This window comes from Moschus berezovskii, chromosome 1 (assembly GCF_049115385.1).
Source record: "Moschus berezovskii isolate FMDL1 chromosome 1, NW_MosBer_1.0, whole genome shotgun sequence".
Taxonomy (NCBI): domain Eukaryota; kingdom Metazoa; phylum Chordata; class Mammalia; order Artiodactyla; family Moschidae; genus Moschus; species Moschus berezovskii.
In genome coordinates this window covers 89,417,071-89,434,847 of record NC_142460.1, presented here as the reverse complement: position 1 = coordinate 89,434,847, position 17,777 = coordinate 89,417,071, and positions in this window count along the sequence as shown.

Sequence of the window (17,777 nt, the reverse complement as noted above, 5' to 3'; positions counted from 1 at the left end):
TCCCTCCTTTTCAACACAGACTCTAATGTTACCAGAACTAGACAGGAGCTTAGAGATGACCAAAGAATGCAGCTTTCAAGGCTTTTTTTTTTTTTCTGTCTCTTAAGTAGAAAAAACGCTTTTCCAAAAAATCAGAATCTGAATCCTGAAATGTGAGGCCAAAAATAGGAGAGCAGCTCTGATTTTTGTAGGGGGTGGAGGAGCTCGGAGGAACCCAGTTTGAAAACCAGTGATAGGCAACATTAAGGGCGCTCTGCAGTTGTGGCTTTTAGAAAGTGTGTTTTGGTATCATTTGGGGGATTATGTGTTTTGTGTTTTCTCCTTTATGGTTTCTTTTTTGCCAAGAAATTGGCAAAGTTATGCAAACATGTTTCCCAAATCTCCAAATCTTTGAACAAAGATGGTCATCATTTTCTCAAACATTTCCACATAGGGCTGCAGAGTAAGGCCCATCATTTTTGTATTATTTACTTATTTATTTCTTTTGGAGTGTGTTTTGAGCACAAACCATGCTATCTCAACAGAGATCCAATTGGAATGAGAAATGGTGGCAGCCTTGTTGCTGGGACTCATTAAGACTTTCAGCCCCAGGGGCTTGGGGATTTTCATGGAACCAAATTCCTTCTTGGGACTGTTAACATAATCCCATAATTGGAGCATTAAGGGACCTATTAGCTGCTGGCTCAGTGCTCTAAGGGAGCTCATTCCCAAGGATCAGGAGGAAGTTCTAGGCCCCTTCATGGATTTCCCATGAACTACATGACTCCCACCCTCACCTTGCCTTTCACCTTCAGCCAGCTCTCAGACCCCAGTGCTGGGGAGTGTGAGGTGTCTCAGAAGAGTGAGGTCAACAAGACCTGGACGATAACAGGACTCACTGTTCACCCATCCTCCATGTGCCACCCTTAGAATGTTAGTCAGTATAATCATACTTGTTAGTATAATCATCATTGTTAGTCAATACAATCATACTTTGGGTGTGTGCGTGCTCAATTGTGTCCAACTCTTTGCATAGACTGTAGCCCATCAGGCTCCTCTGTCCATGGGATTTCCCAGGCAAGTGTACTGGAGGGAGGATCTTTCTTCTTCCAGGGGAACTGCATGACACAGGGATCGAACCTGCGTCTCCTACATCTGCGTTGGCACACGGATTCTTTACCACTCAACCACCAGGAAATCTCTAATCGTCCTTTAGGTGCCATTTATTAAGCTTCTAGTATGTTCCAGGCACTGTTCTAGTTCATCTAATGCTGATGACAAGAAATGATAATGGTGTTATCTTAATTTTGTAGATAAGAATACCAATTTTTCAGAGGAGCCTGAGCTGAGCCAAATCTTATTTCATTTGATATTTGCATATATTATTTCTTCTAATACTAATAGTGGTTAACTCTTTCTGAATGTTCACTATGTTCTAAGAGCTTCACATGTATAAACTTATTTAATCCTCAGGACAACCCTATGAAATTGGGTATTATTATCATCCCCAGTTTGTATATGAAATAACTGAGGCACAGAATGGTTAAGAATCTTGCTTGAGTTTAGTTCCTCAGCTCTCAGCCTCATCACCGGTTCTAGGTAGTCTCAGCTCACTTCAGGTGTTGACGTGTTCCCTCCATGACTGGGAAAAACAGCACCAGGCATGGTTAAGAGCAGGGACTTTGCAGTCAGTCACACCTGGGTCCCAATTCCAGCTCTGTTTGCATGAATGTGGGGGAGTGGATTAGCCGTCCATTGCTACATAACAGAGTGCCCCAGCGTTTGGCTGCTTAAAACCACAAACATTTACTATCTCACGATTCTGAGGGTCAGGGATGTGCAAGCAGCTTCCTGCGTGGTTCTGGATGGGGTCTCTCATGATGTTGCCATCAAGACATCATTCAAGGCTGCAGGCGTCTCCAGCCTCACCCGTGGCAGGACCTATGACCAAGTTCACTCGCTGGAGCCTCTCCACAGGACTGCCTCACCACCAGGCAGCTGGCCTCCCCCAGGGAGAGTGATCTCAGAAAGCAAGAGAGCACCCAAGATGGAAGCCACAGTCTTTTATAAGACTCAGTACCAGAAGTAACTTTCGTTACTTTTACCCTATTCTAGTCTTTAGAAGTGAATCGGTAAATCCAGCCCACGCTCAGATTTTGGGAGATTACACAAGGATGGTAAATGTGAGGAGGAGAGGAAGGTTGGGTCAGCTTAGAGGGCCTGCCATGGGCTTCCCTGGTGGCTCAATGGTAAAGAACCTGTCTGTTAATGTAGGAGACATGGGCTTGATCCCTGGGTTGAGAAGATGCCCTGGAGAAGGAAATGGCAACCCACTCCAGTATTCTTGACCGGGATCTCACGGACAGAGAAGACTGACGGGATACAGTCTGTGGGGCTGCAAAAACGTCAGACATGACTTATCTATAAAATGGCAATCAGAGTACCTGCCTCAAAGAATTCTTTTGAGGCCTCAATGAGATAACACCTTTATAGGCAGATCAGAACAGTGCCAATAAGCAGGGAGTGCTCCACAAGTGTTGGGTGCTCTCACCACCAAGGCTGTTAGCTACTTGCGGGCAGGGACTGCATCTTTCTCGGTCACATCTGACCCTTCAGTGCCTGCCTAGCTCAGCACCTGGCATGTCCTTTCACTGCAGAGTGCCAGGCACTGACAGCGCCAGCGCAGGAGGGGGTTAGAAGGCGCACACTCTTTGCACCACTACCAAGGCCTGTGGGAGAGGCCTCTCCAGGACAAAAAGGACTTCCTCCAAGACCCAGCCTTGGTACCAGGGCCTCTGGCTGCTGCTGGACCTCAGCCTACTCTACCCAAAGATGGTCAAGCAAAGCAAAGACCACGAGGGGCTAGTCATGGGTGCAAATCTGCCAGCCCTGCTCCTGTAGGCCCTGACGTGGCAGAGCCCCCAAACACTGCCGAGACCGCTCCTGAGACCAGCTGGCCCAAGGGCAAGGACAAGTTCCGGAATGTTAGACCACCCGTGTATGGCAACAGTAACTGCTGATGGCTCCCTGAGGTTTGTCATCAAGGAACAACATGTTGCCCTCTAAGTGCTTGGCGATGGTGGCAGCTGCTGGCATTTCAGACCTGGAGCTCCGGGAAAGGGGCGGAAGGGAGGGGACAGGGAGAGAGCCAAATCCTTGGCAAAGGACCACATACCCAAGCAGGCTGCAGACCAGGAAAAGAGACCAAGCACAGCAGAGAAGCAATGGGCTTCTGAACGGGAAAGACACAAGCCACAGAGTCATGGGTTTGACTCACGGCTTAGCTGCTTGTCCACTGATGGCTCTGGACAGGCTGTGTAATTTCTCTTCATTTCTGGAGCCTCCTCCATGAAATAGCCTTCCACTTGGCCCAGAGATTGTGAGAATCAACAGTGTGAGGTGCGGGGTGTGGCTCATGGGAGGTGTTCCGTAACTGGAAACATCATTATTATCTGCAGGGGTAGGGGAAGAGGGAGGGTGCTTAGAGAAAGACTGAAAGCTAAGTTGTGTGCTTCATTTTGCACATTTAATTGATGTACATATACACATTTAAAGGTGCATGGATCGTAAGTGTACAGCAAGACCAAAATTCCCAACATGTAACCAGCGTCTTAGTCAAGAAACGAAACACAACCAACACCCCAGAAACCCACTGTGTGTGTTCCTTATACCAGTTCCTATCTGCTTGCAAGGAGGCCCAATGTGCTAGATCCCAAGACCATGCTTCTGTACTTTGTTTATATGAATACACATGGCGTAACCTCCTTTGTGTCTTTTCTGGCTTAATATCCGCCCGGGCAGCTGCACATTGATTGTGGTTTGTCAGTTCTCATTGCTCTCTAGTGTTTCAATACCTGAATATACCCCAGGTTATTTATTAATTCTCCTGTTGATGGACATTTGGACTGTCTTCAGTTTGGGGCTCTTAAAAACTGATGTCATGAACATTCTCATGCCTGTTTTTATTTGATGGGTTTTGGGGGGAATTAGTGGGTCAGAGGTCATCCATACTTAAGAGTTTTAGTAGGTATCGTCACACGATTTTCCAAATGTTTGTATCAAAGTAGGCTCGCAACAGTATCAATACTGAACAGGAACGCTCCTTGCACTTACTTGGTGCTGTCACTCTTCTTTTTGGTCATTTCAATGGTGTGTAGTAGTGATTTTAATCATGGCTTTAATTAATATCCTCTTGGTGACTAATGAGGAGGAGCCCCTCTCCCTGTGCTTATTGGATACTAGGTATGAATCTGAGCAGTTTAATTTCTATCCTTGATGGAGCTTGCTCTAGGGAACCGATCTCACCCCCTGCCCATTGGAAGTTTTGGATTTCACACCTGAGTAAAATGTGGGCATTGGGCCACAGAACTGCAGACTGGATCAGGCGCCCCATACCTCGGGCAGCAGGCCTTATAGCTTCAGGTGTGCCCATGGCCTGCCTCTGCCAGGCAGATGCACTGGCACGAGACTGAGAAGACAGAGAGTGTCCAAGCTGTGCTTTTGCACGTCCGCTGCTTTTCTGGACTAGCAGGGGACGAAGAAGTTTGGTTCTTCTGGGGTGACAGTAGCAGAGATTCCAGGCCCAAACTCTAGTTTGGGGTGTGTCAAAGGGCAAACATGTGGCATCACTCTTGTTGATGTGGATCATAGGGATCACTGCTGGGGGTGGCATGGTCCTGGAGCTGGCAGATGGGGCCAGGGACTTCCCAACTCCCCAGATTGCCCATCATGACAGAGATGGCAGAGCTCCTGGCAGGTCAATTCTTCTGGGAGGTACTCCCAGAAGCCCAATCTCCCTCTGCTCACCAGTCCTTTCAATGATTTTGTTAAGTTCTAAATCCCTGTATTAAATTATTTTCTGCTTAAAATAGCTAGAGAGACTGCTATACCTGCAATTAAACCCCAACTGATAGATTGCGGTACACTGATACTAGCACTTCATGGAAGAAAAGATATTTAAAGACCAGAAAATGGGAAGAACATAATCCTAAAATAAAAGGACAGTTCTCTTATGTTTCATTGAATCAATCCCATAAAAAGCCTATTTTCCTTTTCTTATTTTGCCAGTGGAAATTTCTGCCCTCACAGCCTCTAAAGGAAGAAGTGAATTTAGAAGGGGAATTAAAAGTAAACATATCCAGTGGCCCCTGCAATGGGGTACAAGAAAACCAAGAACCGTTGGGCTGCCATTTGATTACTTAACCATGGTTCCAGGGGTAATGTGACCCAAACTCATTTAAAATGCCACAAATAATATTGTTTCCATGGGTTTTTTCACCCTGCCCCAGAGTCAAGGGTCAGGGAGAGCGTGTGGTGATGGGGAGTTGGGCATGAGGCACTCAGGATATATAATCTCAGGATATATTATCTGAGTGATCATTAGTTATATTGGGGGAGTTATTTGCTACAAGAAGTGGTAATAACAGGATGCAGGGGAAACAAATCCTGAAGGGAGAGAGAGGAGCTAGAGTGGGGAGCCATCCAGGAAGACCTGGCCAGGCAGCCCAGGTAATGACAAGGTTTGCTGGGTATCTGGGGCCCGGGAGGTTCCATCTGCCATCCTTGCTCTGCTCAGGTGCAGTTGCTCCACGGCGCAAAAGTCACAGTGCTGAAGCCTGGCTGGGGAAGGGCGTCTCCGGGCATGGGCTCTGAAGACAGGGGCCTCAGCTAGGGATGGGGAGAGGGGTGATTCTCCATGTTGTCAGCAGAGTCTGGCTGGAAGGGACAAGGAGAGGGGCGGATGCTACCGCGAGGAGCTCTAGCGGTGGAAGCACCTTGTGTCATATTTTGGCCCGGTGGTACACAGTGATGCTTTCTTTCTCACTCTCTCCTTTCTCCTCTTTAATGGTTTACAATGGAAATTTTCAAATATACACAGAAGCAGAGAGTATAGTACAATGAACCCCCCACGGACCCATCACCTAGTGACAATAATCATCAGCTCATCAGCCCAGTGATTTTTAAGCAGTTCAGCCTCTGGTTCTCTGCTCACTTGTGTATGTATAGCTGAGTGAAATTATGAAATATTTACTTCGGTTTTTTTCCTATCCCTTTCTCCCATTCAAGCAGATGTTAGGAGAACTAACAGTGCCCAGGAGAACTTAAGAGTGTTTGCCAGGGAGGTAAAAGAGAGATAAGGAATCTGTATTCATTTGCTAGGGCTGCAAACAAAACACCACAACATACTGAGTGGCTTAAACAACAGAAATGTATTGTCATCATTCTGGAGGCTGAAAGTCTGAGATCAAGGTGTCAGCAGAATTGGTTTGTTCTGAGGGTTGTGAGGGAACTCTCCATTCCAAGCCTCTCTTCTTGACTTGTAGATGGCTGTCTTCTCTCTGCCTCTTCACATTGGCTTCACTCTATGCCTTTATGTGTCCAGGTTTCCTCTTCTTACAAGGACACCGATCACATTGGATTAGGGCCCAGTTTGTACTGGTGTTCAGTTGCCAAGTTGTGTCCTACTCTTTGTGACTTCATGGACTCCAGCATGCCAGGCTTCCCTGTCCCTCACCATCTCCTGCAGTTTGCCCAAGTTTGCATCCACTGAATCAGTGATGCCATCCAACCATCTCATCCTCTGTCACCCCTTTCTCCTTCTGCTCTCAATCTTTCCCAGCATCAGGGGCTTTTCCAATGAGTCAGCTCTTCACATCAGGTGACCAAAGTACTGGGGCTTCAGCTTCAGCAATAGTCTTTCCAATGAGTACTCAGGGTTGATTTCCTTTAGGACTGACTGGTTTGATCTCCTAGTATCTTAGGGCCCACCATAATAGACTCATAATTATAACTTAATCACCTCTTTAAAGGCCCTTCCTCCAGATCTGGTCACATCCTGAGTTATTGGAGGTTAGGGTTCCAACATAACTTTTTTAGGGAGACACCATTCTACCCATGATGGAGATTCACTGGCGTTGACTGTGAATATCGTAAGCACAAAAGGGAATCCCCCCCTCCCAGGCTAGGAAGAGTTTTCCCAGGGTGAGGGTGGGCTAGAGAGGGGTGAGGAAGAGAAAGGCAGAGGGGGCCACGGTCAGCCGGACCCACAGAGACAACTGGAGAGACGTGGCTTGTTGGTGGACAGCGCATCCCAGAAGTGAGGCACGATCTGAGAGAAGAACGCCAGGAATATTTGGAATGAACACTTCACCCAGCTTCTGAGAACGGGTCATGTGAGTCCGAAATTAATTCAGAAATTTCGAAACTAGAGGAATTGATGTTTTCAGAACCTTCTGAGTTTGTCAACTAAGAGTTATATCTGCCAAACTTAAAATAGACAAAAGCAGAACTGTTCTCGGTGGAGCTCACCCCCAACCCTGGCTCTCCTTGCAGCATCTCAGGGCAATCCAAGGGGTCCGAGGGTTCCAGGAAACTCATGTGAAAACACTTAGGGTCCCCTCTCCCCTTATTAAACACACAGGACACAGAGGCGCAGAAGAGGAAAAGGGACAGGTACAAAGCAGGTTAGTAGCAGAACCCAGGGCTCGTGATTTCTACCAGGACACGTTCCTTGATTTCCTCAAAGATTTCCAGGGAGGCGGATGCTGTATCTTCAGTCTATGTCCAGGTGCTATCTGCACAGCAGATGGCTGGGTCCCAGAGCCATCCTGGAGAGGCAGAATCACTTTTTGGGAACTTGTCAGGTTTTTGTTGTTGTTTTGTTTGAGCCGTTCTTATGGATGTGCAGTGTCCTGTGTTCTTCTGACATGTCCTCATTAATCTGAGGGCATCTTTGCTTTCTAGCTGAAGAGGGCATTCCAGGTTCACCTTGTCCTTTCCCTATCCCAGAAAATTATCCCTGGAATAAGACGCTTATCCTCAGTTCTAAGTGGAGCTTTCCTAGAAATTTCACCAGAAGAGGGGTTGGTGGGGTGGAGGTCAGGGGGACACCATCTAAAAGGCACTTTCATAATGTAAACTGGATTATTCTACAATCAAGTCAGCCCCTACATACTGAGGTAATTCCCACAGGAAGAAATGGCGAAGAACTTCCCCCCACCATCTTTTAATACATTCTTTTCCTGCTTCAGTTGTGTGTGTGTGTGTGTGCACGCTCAATCGCCCAGTTGTGTCCAATTCTGTGACCTCATGCACTGTAGCCTGCTAGGCTCCTCTGTCCATGGGATTGCCAGGCTCCTCTGACCATGGGATTGCCAGGCTCCTCTGTCCAGGCAAGAATACTAGAGTGGGTTGCCATTTCCTTCTCCAGAGGATCTTTCTGACCCAGGGATTGAACCTGTGTCTCTTGTGTCTCCTACATTGGCAGGTGGATTCTTTACCACTGTGCCACCTGGGAAGCTCTCTGCTTCAATTAGTTAGAGTGAATTCCATTCTCTGTAATTAACCCTCATCAATAGAGTGATTGATACCAGGGTGGTGGCAAGCAATAGACTCTGGAGGAAGTGAGAATCTGAGGTCGGATATCTGACCTAGTTGGATTCAAAGGCAACAATGATCCTATTAACATGAGGAGACAGTATTCGGGTAGTCCATATCACACAGTGGCAGTGCAGTGACCGAGGGTCACTTTGTAGGAAAATAAGGCTTTGGAGGACAGGGTTGTTGGGGAGATAAAGCACTGTAGTGAGAATAAGGAATATAAAACCTGGAGAGTAAACTGGCTGCTTCTAATCACACAGTGTTTAAAGAAATAAACAACAACCTTGGGGTTTTTTCTTCCTTTTAAAAAATAGCTTTGTATAGGGCTTTCCTGGTGGCTCAGTGGTAAAGAATCTGCCTGCCAATTCAGGAGACACAGATTCAACCCCTGATTTGGGAGGGTCCCAAATATCAAGGAGCAACTAAGCCCATGCACCACACCTGTCCTCCCGAGCCCTGCAGCTGCAAGTACTAAGCCCATGTGCCCCAACTGCTGAAGCCTGTAGGCTCTGGAATCTGTGCTCTGCAACAAGAGAAGTCACTGCAACTAGAGAGTGGCCCCCGCTTGCTGCAACTACAGAAAAGCCCGCGCAGCAACAAAGACCCAGCACAGCCATAACAAACTAAATAAGATTATTTAAAAAATACTTTAAAAAAGAAAAGTAGTTTTATTGTCAATTTAGTTATGTATTTTGTTGTTTAGTCACACAGTCATGTCCTACTCTTTGAGACCCCACGGACTGTAGCTCACCAGGCTCCTCTGGGTCCTCCAGGCAAGAACACTGGAGTGGGTTGCCATTTCCTTCTCCAGGGGATTTTCCTGACCCAGGGTTTGAACCCGGGTCTCCTGCATTTCAGGTGTATTCTTTACCGTTGAGCCACCAGGGGAGCAGTTACGTATAATGATGTACAATAAACTGCACACATTTAAACTGTAGTTTGATGTTTTGACATATATATGTACACACACACGCACACACACCTGTGAAACCATCACCACAATCAAGATCATGAATATCTATTACCCCCACCTCCCAGCCCAGTTTCCCTTTCAATCAATCTCTCCTGCTTCCTGACATTCACAGGCAACTACTGAGCTGCTTTCTATCACTACAGATTAGTTTGCCTTTTCTAGAATTTTTTTTATAAATGGAATCATATAGTATGTACTCTTTTGTCTGGCTTCCTCCAGTTGGGATAATTATTATAATCATTTTGAGATTTACTCCTTTCGTTGACTATATCAATAGTTCATCCCTTTTTATTGTTGAATAGTATTCCGTTACATGGATCTGTAAAATGTGTTTATCTAGTCATTTGTTAATGAATATTCCGGCTGCTTTTATTATGAATAAAGTTGCCGTGAACATTAGCATTAGGTGTTCATGTGGACATATGCTTATATGCTTTCATTTTTCTTGGGTAAATACCTAGAAGTGAAATTGATGGATTATATGGTATATGAATGCTTAATTAAAAAAAAAACCGCCATGCTATTTCACAGGGGTTGTATCATTTTACATTTCTACCAGCAGTGTGTGAGGGTTCCAGTTGCTCCATACCGTATCCAACACTTGGTATGGTCACTCTTTAATTTTAGCCATTCTAATAGTTTGTGGTGGTATCTCATTGTGATTTTTGTTTTCCCCTGATAACTACTGAAGTTGAGCATTTTTTTCATGTCCTTATGTGTTATCTGTATATTTTCACCTATTCACCCATTTTTTGGTGACGTGTCTGTTCAAATCTTTTACTCATTTATATTAGAATCTGCTCTCATTATCAAGTTTAGAGTTCTTTTTAGATGCTGCCTACAAACTCTTTATCAGATATGTTTATCTGCAAATAATTTCTGTCTGTGACTTGTCTTTTCATTCATTTAACAATGTATTTTTGAAGAGTTCCTAATTTTGGCTGAGTCCAATTTACCAAAAAAATTTTTTTAATAATTGGAAAAGTAATGAACCAGTGTTGCAGTAAAGCAATCTTTGTAACCCAAGGTCACAGAGATTTTCTCCTGTGTACTCTTCTTACAGCTTTAAGGTTTACATTTAGGTCTATAATACATTTTTGAGTTGATTCTCGTGTGTTTGGCGTGAGGCACAGGTGGGCAAATTTTCCTAAAGGGTCAGATAGTAAAGATTCTAGGCTTTGTGGGCACCCAGTCTCTCTCACAACTACTCAACTCTGCAAGTAATGCAAAAGCAGGCTGAGGCAAAAATAAAAGAGTGTAGCTGTGTTTCAACAACTTTCAGAAACTGTATTTCAAAAACTTTATGTCTAAGAACAGGCATTGGCCACATTTGGTCCAGTGGCCAGTTTGCTTCTTTAAATGCCTTCCTTAAATGTCTTCTTCAAATCTTCACACAGCACTGAAACTCCCCAGGCAACACATGCAGCCCCATCCAGTCCTGTCTGTTGAGTCTGCTCCCGCCTGGCTTAAAGATCCTTAGCAGGCACCTCGCAAGAAGATGGCAGTGTTTCTCATGTGCCACCCCCACATTTCTTCACTGCTTTCAGACCTCCAAGCGATCAAGCGTATTTCTGTATGCCCCAGAGGACGGAGCACAAAGTCCGACTCAGGAAGAGCTGTCTACATGCTGGAATCTCAGGAGGATAAAGCAAACTGTTAGGTCATTCGGCGTCTTCATCCACTGCCTGCTTTAGGGTGACGATAAAAGTCAAGAAGGTTAGGCTGCATTCTGTCGCTAATGCTGTGTGATACTCTTCCTTGGTATTCCCACCTGTGTGTGTGTGGTGGTGGCGGGGGGTGGGTGGGTAAGGATGAGAGATTTCTCTTAACACTCTCATTGTTACTGAGTTGATAAGAATAAGACAATATATTTCTTACCCCATCTGGTTTGCTCTCAACCAGACAATTCCAACGCTGCTTTCTCCTTGAATAGCTTTTAAAAACTGTTTTCTTCCTTTTTAAGAGCACTGTACAAATGCAAGGTATTGTTACAGTTTTCTCTTTTTAAGTAATTCTAGAAAGCCCAGCCCCAGGATTTCACAATCTGTCGCTGTCCCTTGGTGCCTCTGCCTGTTGCCAGGGAAAGAGATTATCCTGGCTTGGGGAAGGTCAGCCAGCCCCAGCACGATCGCTAACACGGCTTGGCTTGCCATGCCCAATCACGGATTCACAGTCAGTGATACAGAGACGGGGCAAAACCACTCTAGGGCCAAGCAGAGTGGCCAGCAAGAGGAGAAGCAGCACTCAGCCCCACTCGAGCTCCTCACAGGCCACTCTAATCACCGCCCACGCCTGCAGGAGGGCGCAGCTCCCCAGTCTGCACAGCAGACAGGCTGCAGTCTGTCAGAATCCTGAAAGAGGTAAGGTCTTAGAGAACAGAGCCCTCATCTGCATGGCCCTAGGGGCCCTGCTTTGAACACAGCAGAGATGAAAGAGCAGATCTCCCAGACTACTAGACGAGCTGGTACACACGCAGCACAGACATAAAAATATTTATCACAGTCATCTCTAAATGTATGCAAGAGCCTGAGACCCAGAGACGTGCCGCCTTCCGTGCTAACCTCTTAAATGAATATCTGACTTTATTAAGAGTGAATTTATTATTTTGCTATTATTAAGAATGATCCCTGGTTTACATAAGGATGAATAACTTGACAAGACAGGTGACTTGTCAGACATCATGCAGCTGGAAAGTGGTAGGGCTGGTGAAGAACCTCCAGGTACTCTGACCCCAAGTTTAGTGCTCGTCCCTCAGTCCTCTGTGTCGAGTGGACTGTTTTCTCATCAGGTGAAATGCCTTTGTAAGGAAGCACATGGAGGAAAAGAGATGAGTTAACTGATGCCTAAAGCAAGTTGAATCGGCTCAGCCTACCAACAAGGAGTCAGCTGATAGGGCCAGATTGGGCCCCAGTTCCCAATCCTCTCTTCCTGACTGACAATATTGCCCTTGCCTTAAAAAACAAACTGATTAGAGTGCAAGCACTGTATTTTCTTTACAGTAGGATTCATCATAGAGAGCTTTAAATAGTCATCTCCCCAAGGGAATCTACGGAGAAGGCAGTGGCACCCCACTCCAGTACTCTTGCCTGGAAAATCCCATGGATGGAGGAGCCTGGTGGGCTGCCGTCCATGGGGTCGCTAAGAGTTGGACATGACTGAGCGACTTCACTTTCCCTTTTCACTTTCATGCATTGGAGAAGGAAATGGCAACCCACTCCAGTTTTCTTGCCTGGAGAATCCCAGGGACGGGGGAGCCTGGTGGGCTGCCGTCTGTGGGGTCGCACAGAGTCGGACATGACTGAAGCGACTTAGCAGCAGCAGCAGCAAGGGAATCTAAAATCAGGTTCAAACTACACAAATGGTCTGCAAACACAATCCGGGGAGAGACCAGTATATTGTATGGGCTTCCCAGATGGTGCTAGTGGTAAAGAACCTGACTGCCAGTGTGGGAGACACAAGAGACACGAGTTTGACCCCTGGGTTGGGAAGATCCCCTGGAGTGGGAAATAGTAACCCACTCCAGTATTCTTGCCTGGAGAATCCCATGGACAGAGGAGCCTAGCAGGCTACAGTCCATAGGGTCACAGAGAGTCAGACATGACTGAGTGACTAAAACATACATCTATATATTGTAAAAGGTCCATATATATATATATATATATATAGACAATAACCTATCAAATAGACATTGGGGTAATCTGAGACAGAGGATGGGACTAAAAACCTCTGAAGGCTATAGGTGTGATGGTCTCTGACTCTTTCTCTCCCACCCTCAATAAAGAGGTTGTGGACTCACTTGTGTGTGTACTCATGGAATAAGATACACATAGTGAGGGAAAGCCTGGCTTTAACACCAAGGCTGAAGTTCAATGATGCTGCTTTCCAAGAAGGCTGCCTTTGACTTTTCTAATGAAAAATTAATAGGCACTTACTTGCTGCTGACTTTAATTACATTTGCTAAAGACAAGTGTCTGCCAACCAGCATGGCTCTGGCTGTCTTCTGTGCTGGATCTGCTCTCAGCAAAGCTCATTGGTTTTGGGAGGAGAAAGGGTGCCATTTTGCCTGAGCAGCTGAAGAGGCAGACACATCATAGGATGGAAATTGTATCATATTTTCTGCTAATGGATCCCCACCCATAGGCAGTCACCTGACAGGGAAGCTGAATTAAACATGCCTTAGTAGAGCACAGACCAGGATTCTGAAACTGTGGGTTGAGAACCCCAAAGAACCAAGGAGATTTTGAGAGAGGGCCACTAATCCTTGTTTGTAGGCATAAGATGTTTGCCTACAAATACAGAATCACTTTTCTAGCATATATAAATACTACTGGAATTAGTAAAGTATTAATTCATTTACAGCTTCCCTGGTAGCTTGGACGGTAAAGTGTCTGCCTACAATGCGGGAGACCTGGGTTCGATCCCTGGGTTGGGAAGATCCCCTGGAGAAGGAAATGGCAACCCACTCCAATTCATGCCTGGAAAATCCCATGGACCGAGGAGCCTGGTGGGCTACAGTCCATGGAGTCGCCAAGAGTCGGACACGACTGAGCAACTTCTCTCTTAATTCATTTACCAAATGAAAATCAATTAATAAATTTATAATAGCTTTTTACCACTATATATATTCTTAACTAAAGGTACATAGACACCACGTTGAGGTCCTTGAAATGTTTTTACCTTAAAAATGAGCCTTCAGGGACATCCCTGGCAGTCTAGTGGTTAAGACTCCATGTTACCAAGGCAGGGGATGTAGGTTTGATCCTTGGTTGGAGAACTAAGATCCCACATGCCATGTGGTGTGGCAAAAAAAAAAAAGAGAGAGTCTTCAGAGAACTCCCTGACAGTCCAGTGGTTAGGACTCCACACTCTCACAGCAGAGGGCTTGGGTTCAATCCCTGGTTGGAGAACTAAAAGCTCATAAGCTGTGCGGTGCAGCAAAAAAGAAAGAAAGAGCCTTCATACAGGAAAAGACTAGGAACCTGAAACTAGGGTATAACTGAAGTGGGACTACTGAAGGAATGGTCTTTCTGGATCCCACTTTCCCCCATTTTTAAACAGCTTTATTAAGATATAATTTATACTGCATAAAGTTCATCCATTCAAAGTATGAAATGCAATTTTTTTAGTATAGTTAGAGATGTGGAACCATCCCCACAATCTCAGAACACCTTTCACCCTCCCACTGCACTCATTAGCAATTAATCCCCATCTCCCCCACCATTCCCTCCAAGTTGTAGGCAACCGCTGATCTCTTTTGTGTTTCTGTAGATTTTCCTCTTTTGGACATTTCATATAAATAGGACCATAAAATGCGTGGTCTTTTGTGACTAGAGGAATGTTCTGAATCCTCAAAACTCCATTCAGTTGTTGTACATCCAACTCCCACACATACTTTCGTCTTCTCACCTCTCCTAGAAGCCCTTCTTGCTCACCCAAGCCTATCAGAACACTTCCTCCTATAGTTCTCAGCCTCTTTGTTCAAGTAGCGCTTGGCATAAGCTGCATGGCCCATCTCCCCTGGCGCTGAGCTCTTCTCTAGCTTTCTGTGACTTTCTCACCTCCGACTTCTTGGGGATGGCATTTTGCTGGCGTACCTCTTGGGAGCCCGCCACTCAACTGTGTCCAGCACAAGTTTTCTGCTTGAAATGGATAATTAGTTTATGAGTGTTGAAAGAATAAGTGGCTCATAAGGATGTTCCCATACTTTTAGGAAAATGAGATTCAGAAGAAAGTGCAAGAAAGCAAAATCAAGAACAGGATCAAAGATAAAGCATGGAATATGGATATTAGAATCCAAAGGGTTGACAGCTGCCCATCAGGAGTAATCTAGTATTGTGACTAGAGAGCATTAAAAGGCCCTGGGCCACAAAGGGTCTCCCATTACCTCCAGCAGCAGTTGGAAGAACATATTAGTCACTCCTTCAGCTGAAGGCATTAACCGCCTCCATTAAAATGCAAATGTCAACACCTGCGAGAGTGGCAGATCAAGCTATTATCAGCCATTTCCACCTCAGCTACAATCTGAGCTCTTTGAATATTTCCTGTTCCCTAAGGCCCAGAGGTCTGGAGGTGAGTGTAGAGTCTGGAAAAATCTAGGGCCCAATTCCCTATGGCCAATTGCAAACTACAGTCCCCAATATCCAAACTAAGGAAGTCAGAGGTCCTTGGTTCCTCCTCAGAACTCCTTGTGGGGGACGGGTTAGGGTGGAAGGTGGCTCCCAGGAAACTCAGCCATCTGTGCCCAGTGGCAAAGACACGGGGCCCCAAGCCTCCAAGGATGACCTACCTCCAGACACACAACGTTCCATCCTGTTAGCTCCTCTCTGACTTGGGGATACTAAGTTAGTTCCTCAAGGGAAAGGTAAGTCATCGAGTTTTAGGCATAGGGCTTGCTCTCAAAATGCAAATATCCAGAGGAGGGTGACATACCTTTGGGGAACTGTGTGTTAGTTGCTCAGTCATGTTTGACTCTTTGTGACCCCATGGACTGCAGCCCGTCCATGGAATGCTCCAGGCAAGAACACTGGAGTGGGTTGCCATTTCCTCCTCCAGGGAATCTTCCTGACCCAGGGATCGAACCGGGGAATTAGATGATCTTTAAGATTCTTCCATCCTTGAGAAAGCCTAGGGTTCTTAGAGCTCTTTATTTCCTTGTGAAGACCTCTTAGGGCAGGGCTCTCCCAGGCAGTAGGGAAGGTTTATTTTTAACCTCCAGTTCCTAACTGGCTGTCATTTCTGCATTCCTCCTTCCTGCTCCTGGGCCCATTCCCTCTTCTGCTTCCATTTGCCTTGGAGGTGCTTAGCGGACTCAAGTGTTCTCTTCTTCCTCTCCCTAACTCATTCCTGCTCCTAAAGAGCAAGCATCCTTTCTCCCAGTGAGAAAAACCTGTTTTGGCATTAGAGGGAGAAGCCTGAGTAAACTCATCTACACTAACAATAATGACTGGCAGTCCTGGCATAAATCCTTCAATCTCCCAGAAGTATCTGCAATAAATTTTTCAACCAGATTTTTTTTGGCTGTGTTGGGTCTTCACTGCGGGCTTTTTCTCTAGTTGTTCTAAGCAGGAGGCTACTCTCCAGTTGCAGTGTGCAGGCTTCTCATTTCGGGGGCTTCTCCTGTTGCGGAGCATGGGCTCCAGGGCGCTTGAACTTCAGTACTTGTAGAACGTGGGCTCAGTAATTGCAGCTCCCAACTAGGGCACAGGCTCAATAGTTGTGGTGCGACGGTTTAGCTGCCCTGAGGCATGTGGGATCTTTTCAGATCAGGGGTCGAACCCATGTCTCCTGCATTGGTAGGCAGATTCTTTATCCATGAGCCACCAGGGAAGCCACTCAACAACTTTCTTGAAATATAATTTATATACCACAAAGTTCACCCAGTTGGGTTAAAGTGCAATTCAATGACTTTCAGTATTTTTCTTGAGTTGTGCAAACATCACCATAATCTAATCACGACCCCACCCCCCGCAAGGAGATTTTTTACCTATTAGCCATCACTTCCCATTCCTCCTCTTATCTAGGGCTGCTGCTGCTGCTGCTGCTAAGTCGCTTCAGTCCTGTCCGACTCTGTGCGATCCCATAGATGGCAGCCCACTAGGCTCCCCCTGGGATCTCCAGGCAAGAACACTGGAGTGGGTTGCCATTTCCTTCTCCAAAGCATGAAAGTGAAAAGTGAAAGTGAAGTTGCTCAGTCGTGTCTGACTCTGAGTGACCCCATGGACTGCAGCCTACCAGGCTCCTCCATCCGTGAGATTTTCAGGCAAGAGTACTGGAGTGGGGTGCCATTGCCTTCTCCGCTTCTAGGCCTAAACAAATACTAATCTACTTTCTGTCCCTAGATTTTCTGCATTCACTTTTAGTGAATGATTGTCATCCCAAAGCATGACTATCTAATGGTGAGATAGTGCTTACGCTATCCCACTGTGAGGAAGGAAGGTATTTTTAGGTATAAAAGTATTACTGAGACTCAATTCTACAGATATTTCTAAACATTCTAAAATACTAGTATTTTAATTTCCAAAATACAACTATTCTTTCAAAAAGAAGTCTGCGGGAAATGAAGAATGAAGTCCTGAAGGGTAACTGAGGTACAAGGGGCAGATGGCTGGAAAAAAGGGTCTGCAGATCTCCCAAAGGGCCTGCTGTGCCCTGGAGTGCATAGGCACCTCTCCTTGCAAGCCAAGTACTCACTTCAGACAGAGCCCCGAGGTGGTCCTTGGGTCAGCTCCTATCTGATGACAACAGCCAGGTGCACATCCTGAGTTGCTCTTCAAAACCTCTGCCTTTCAGGATTTCCTGAGTGGTCCAATGGTTAGGAATTTGCCTGCCAGTGCAGGGGATATGGGTTTGATCCCTGGTCCGGGAAGATCCCACCAGCTGCAAGGCAACCAAGTCTGTGCACCACAACAACCAGAGCTCACACTCCAGACCCAAGAGCTGCAGCTAC